The 6,129-nt window shown below is 43.6% G+C and overlaps 1 non-coding gene across 1 annotated transcript; it reads left to right on the forward strand.

The window, feature by feature from the left end:
* The first annotated feature begins 5,811 nt into the window (after positions 1–5,811).
* Trnav-uac lies at positions 5,812–5,885 on the forward strand. Its single transcript has one exon. It is a non-coding gene; the product is annotated as a tRNA-Val (tRNA).
* Positions 5,886–6,129: the final 244 nt, after the last annotated feature.

The raw sequence follows: 6,129 nt of genomic DNA on the forward strand, positions 1-6,129 counted from the left end.
CAAATGTGCGAAAAAGTTACGGTATCGCTGACCTGCTGACTCTACTGACTGTGCTGATGGTGCTGAATGCTCTTGAGGTATTCACTTGCTGTTTTTTCCTTCTTTTTCTGTGTGTGTGTGTGTGTGTGTGTGTGTGTGTGTGTGTGTGTGTGTGTGTGTGTGTGTGTGTGTGTGTGTGTGTGTGTGTGTGTGTGTGTGTGTGTGTGTGTGTGTGTGTGTTTAAGTTAATAATATTCATATATGGCTGGTTACTTAGAAAAGGTTAATTCAGTGCATGTGTGTGTATGTGTGGGGTGGGGAGGAGAGGGAATTTGTTTAGTCACTACACGTTTGAGGACCATAAAGGTAAATTTTGTTCCGTGTGACTTGGTGTTATGATGTGGTGTATTGTGATGTGGTGTGAGAGTTAATGTGATAGAAGGTTTTTTCATGGGTTCCAATGTTTAAAGTTTTGCTCATATGCATTCTTATGGTATTTCTTTAGTGACTTATGATGTGCTCTGTGATTGTGTGGTGCATGCTTGTGCGTGCATGTGTTTGTGTGCATGTGTTTGTGTTTGTGTGTGTGTGTGTGTGTGTGTGTGTGTGTGTGTGTGTGTGTGTGTGTGTGTGTGTGTGTGTGTGTGTGTGTGTGTGTGTGTGTGTGTGTTTGGCTGAATTGTCTTTTCACTGTTTAGTTCAGTTCAGTTCAACATACCTTTTATTCTAGTTAATTAGATGTTAATGTCTATGAAGACCTTCATGCAAGAAAAATTTGTCATTTTATACATTAAAAGCTAATAATGATAACTGAAATGTACACTTGTTTGGTATTACACACACACACACACACACACACACACACACACACACACACACACACACACACACACACACACAAGAAGGTGTCATTATGTATTCTCGCACGATGATTGTGATAAAAAATAAATATGTTGAGATGTAAAATAACACCAATTAATTTTGAACAAACTAAAGATGAAGAAGAGCAAGAATTTTCATGATGACATGTAAAAAATGTAAATAGTATAAATTAGATTTTGAAAATATTTGTTTCCAGTAGCCTTTCAATACCAAATCCATGCAACATCTCGTATACGACACACACACACACACACACACACACACACACACACACACACACACACACACACACACACACACACACACACACACACACACACACACACGAACACACACACTGAACATACATCAACCAAAATAAATATAAAAAGGTAACAGGTAAACAGAATATCGCCCTATAGAGCTGAATATGTACATAACAGAAAAAAAAATGAAAAAAAGCCCAGGATTTAAGGTAAACACACGCTGACCCAACCCCGACATCACGCCCGCGGTTATTCCAACGAAACTCTGTATAGGAGAGAAAGAGGGCAGCATGAGATAAAAAAAAAAAAAAAAAAAGTAAAGTGAAAAAAAGGGTAAAGAAAAAAAAAACAAGTAAAAAAAAAATGTATCCTGTCATTATTTTGCGTTAGTGAAAATCAAAGCATTTCATTTTCCCCTTTCCAACACCAGCACCACCACCACCACCACCACCACCACCAATGAGCTGGGGACAAATATGCAGAGGTTCATTTAAAAAGCCAACAAAAAACAACAACGTAGGGGTAACCCAAAATAAAACAAAGAGAATTCCGGGAACGTTGGGTAATATGGATAGAGAGAACAGTTTAAAACACATCACATCATTTTTCATTTTTCACTTTTTCATGGTTGTCTTTAAAGTGGCGGACTAAATAAAGGGACAAAGGGAGGTGGGTGAGAAGGCGCCTCGTGTCTGTTATCGGTGGGGTATTGACGTTTCTTTATAAAGGGGATAAGTGGGTAAATGTAGAGGGGCCCTTTCATGTTAATTAGGCCACTTTTATCTCTCCTCCTCCTCCTCCTCCTCCTCCTCCTTCTCTTCCTTCTTGTCATCGTCGTCGCTGTCATGCTCTTCATCTTTGTCCCAGAAAAATCCTGTTATTGTGACCCATTAAACCAATCTGCTACTCAGTCACTAAACCTGTCAATCAATCGCCATCATCCTCTTCCTCAACTTGTGGGATATTTGAACCAGTTACTGTGGAGTCTGAAAACAAGCAGTCAGTCAGTCAGGCAGTAAATAGTTTTTTAGTCTTCTTTACATCACATTTCTTACTATTTATACCATTTTACCTCTTAATCATTTTCCCTTTGTGTTTGTGTTTCTTTTAACATTGTTTTCTTTCTTGTTTCCCAACTTTCTTTCATCTTCGCTAACTTTTCCTGCGCTTGTTCTGTTTCATCATCATCACTAGCTTCACAATATTTTCATCTCTTCCTCCTTCTCCTCTTGCTTCTCTTGCTTTTACTCCACTTTCTTGGTCGTTATCTCTCTCTCTTTCTCTTCCTGCACCACTTTTAATACAAACTCTCTAACACAATTCTCAAGGTGGGGTTACCAGCTTTGTGACAAAGAATTACTTAACAAATAGCACATATGCGTGTTTATTGAAGCTCCGAGACTCTCCAGATGAGCTTCGAGGCTTCAAAGGCAGAGAGAGAGAGAGAGAGAGAGAGAGAGAGAGAGAGAGAGAGAGAGAGAGAGAGAGAGAGAGAGAGAGAGAGAGTCAAGTTTCAAGAGCCACTTCCTTATGTTTTGGAGGAGGAGGAGGAGGAGGAGGAGGAGGAGGAGGAGGAGGAGGAGGAGGAGGAGGAGGAGGAGGAGGAGGAGGAGGAGGAGGAGGAGGAGGAGGAGGAGGAGGAGGGGGAGCAGGGGAGAAGAAGAAGAAGAGGGAGATGGGAGAGAAGGAGATGGCAGAAAATGAAAAAGTTGGAGTGAAAAACGTTTAATTTCATTTCCCTGCCTGCCTTTTTACTTCCACGTCTCTGTCTGCCTGTCGTCTGTCTGCCTGTCTGTCTGTCTGCCTGTCTGTCTATCGGTAAAAAGGCCAAGGCACACGGGTCCACAAAACAGCCTTACTTCATCCCTAACCCCCTTCATTCTACTGTCACTCCACCTTCCCGCTTCCCTCACCAGATAGAGAGGGAGGAGGCAGCACAGGCAACGATGACGAGGGAGGAGGCGATAAAGAAGGGTGACAGTAGCAACAGAGGAGAGGGAAAGAGAGAAGCAAAGAGAGATAGCGAGAGAAAGAGAAAGAGAGATAGAGAGAGAGAGAGAGAGAATACTGTGAGATGAGAAATAGAGAGAGAGAGAGAGAGAGAGAGAGAGAGAGAGAGAGAAGGGATGGAAAGAGTGGTGGTGGTGGTGGTGGTGGAGAGAGAGTGCCATTTGAGTGCCAGGCGAGAGGGCGACCACTTCCTCTTCCTGCTGCGTATTGTGAGGAAAGTGAAGCGTCAGGAGGGTTCAGTGGCCGTGGGAGAGGTGAAGGGTAATGGCGCGTCCCTCCGTGTTCGAGAGAGAGAGAGAGAGAGAGAGAGAGAGAGAGAGAGAGAGAGAGAGAGAGAGAGAGAGAGAGAGAGAGAGAGAGAGAGAGAGTACCCAGCCGCCAATGAAAGTGGCGCGCATTATAAACAAACCCGTATCTCATAGCGCGGGAAGAACTGTAGCTCATTTGAAAAGAATGTGGCTAATATCTAGAAGTGGCAACATAGGCCGGCTCTTTAAACATCTATCAACCGTCACACTTCAAAAAATTATCACTCAGTTGTCACTTGCTCACGTAAGAAAGTACACTTGCTTACCCGCTCCCCGCACAGTGTGTCAGTTTTCTTCGTTCTCTTTCATATTGGTGTGGAAACTTAAGTGTCAATGGCACGTAAACATCAAATATCCCCAGTCAATATAGCCCTTATTGACTCACTCCGGAAGGGTGGTTTTGGCTCTAAGCATATTTCAAAGGAGACAGGACTCCCACTAAGAACAGTACAACGCTGGTTGAAGCGATGCAGAGACAATACCGGAAAATTAGCACCAGTGAAGAAAACTGCCCCTGGACGCAGCCGTATTTTATCAAAGAGGACACTGACACTGATTAAGCGTCAGCTAAGTGTCTCGCCATTCCTCACAGGAAGAGAAATTAAACAAAATTACCCTGATCTGCTGACACATGTCTCCATAAGGACAATACAGCGGCGGACACTGGAGGACCTCGACATGAAAAGTTACCGTGCTGCAAAGAAACCACTGCTTACACCCGCCCACAAAGCTAAAAGAGTCAGATTTGCTCAGGACCATAAAGACTGGCCATTAGAGAAGTGGAGAAGAGTAGTGTGGTCAGATGAGAGCATGTTCTATGTGACAGGAACACCACACAAAAGAGTACGCCGACCAAGAAACTCGGACAGATATGACGAACGGTACACTGTAAACGCAGTTAAGCATCCCTCCTCTGTGATGGTGTGGGGGTGTTTCAGCTACTTTGGTGTTGGCAACTTAGTTATGCTTGACAAAGGAGTGTCAATGAACACAGAAACATATCTTGACCTGCTGCATGACAATCTTGAAGAGTGCTTCGACAAGTGTAACGGTGAAACCTTCATGCAGGACGGTGCGTCATGCCATACGGCCAACATTGTAAGGGAATGGTTTGGCATGTGTGAACTTAATTATTTTGAAAGTTGGCCAGCAAACAGTCCAGACCTAAACCCGATTGAAAATGTGTGGAGTATGATGAAAAGAAGCTCCAGGATCTGGACACGAGCAGTGTAGCGAAGCTCAAGCAGGCGGTCGTGCAAGTGTGGGGAGAACTGTCACCTACATATCTGGAAAAACTAGCAGATTCTGTACCACGTCGGTTGGAATCTGTCATAAAGAGGAAGGGAAACAGCACAAAATATTAGGTAAGGTAAAGAAATTATATTTTTAATGATAGTAATAGATGATTAAGGCAAATTTAATGGTATGCATGGTACAAAAAACACAAAAACAACACGCGCCACTTTCATTGGCGGCCAGTGTAACTACGATTATCACAAAAGGCAGCAGCACCACCACCATCAAAACCACCACACTACCACTGTCACCACTATTCAATCATCACACATCACAAGTGTCGTCACCATTCCTGCAGCAACCACTAGAATTAGTACACAGAATAACATCACCATCTTCATTACCATCACTACAACCACTACTATCTTATTCACAGTCATTATCAATATAACCATTATCGAACCATTAAAATTTTCACCTTCACCACCACCACCACTACCACCACCACTACCACCATCACCACTACACCTTCACCACCACATCCTCTGTCACCATCATTCTAGTCTCAGTACAATGACCTTCAGGGAACTATTCAGACATGTCGCTATATATTACGATACACTGAAGCTACGTTCACACACACACACACACACACACACACACACACACACACACACACACACACACACACACACACACACGAATCAAAACTCACTCTTGCTATGAATCTTTTAGTTTCTTCTTCCAATCGTTCAAGTTATTAATATATAAAGGTACAACTTTTGTTTTCTTTCCTCCTCTCTACTCTCTCTCTCTCTCTCTCTCTCTCTCTCTCTCTCTCTCTCTCTCTCTCTCTCTCTCTTTGCACTCCCTCTCTTCACAAGGTCACGAGAGCTTCATGCTTACGTCGATTACGAAAATAATACGTGACTTCGTGCCACGCCAAGAAATCATCCAACTGCAAATAAAGGGATAAATTAACAAGTGTATACTTTTCCAGGAGAGAGAGAGAGAGAGAGAGAGAGAGAGAGAGAGAGAGAGAGAGAGAGAGAGAGAGAGAGAGAGAGAGAGAGAGAGAGAATGTGTGTTACCTCTTCCTGTATTGAATTTCCAGAGTTAAAAATAGCACCATCACACACACACACACACACGGCCCGGTAGCTCAGTGGTTAGAGCGCTGGCTTTACAAGCCAGAGGACCGGGGTTCGATTCCCCGGCCGGGTGGAGATATTTGGGTGTGTCTCCTTTCACGTGTAGTCCCTGTTCACTTAGCAGTGAGTAGGTACGGGATGTAAATCGAGGAGTTGTGACCTTGTTGTCCCGGTGTGTGGTGTGTGCCTGGTCTCAGGCCTATCCCAAGATCGGAAACAATGAGCTCTGAGCTCGTTCAGTAGGGTAACGTCTGGCTGTCTCGTCAGAGACTGCAGCAGATCAAACAGTGAATTACACACACACACACACACACACAC

The sequence above is a fragment of the Portunus trituberculatus genome, chromosome 24, assembly GCF_017591435.1.
Source record: "Portunus trituberculatus isolate SZX2019 chromosome 24, ASM1759143v1, whole genome shotgun sequence".
In the NCBI taxonomy this organism is placed as follows: Eukaryota; Metazoa; Arthropoda; class Malacostraca; order Decapoda; family Portunidae; genus Portunus; species Portunus trituberculatus.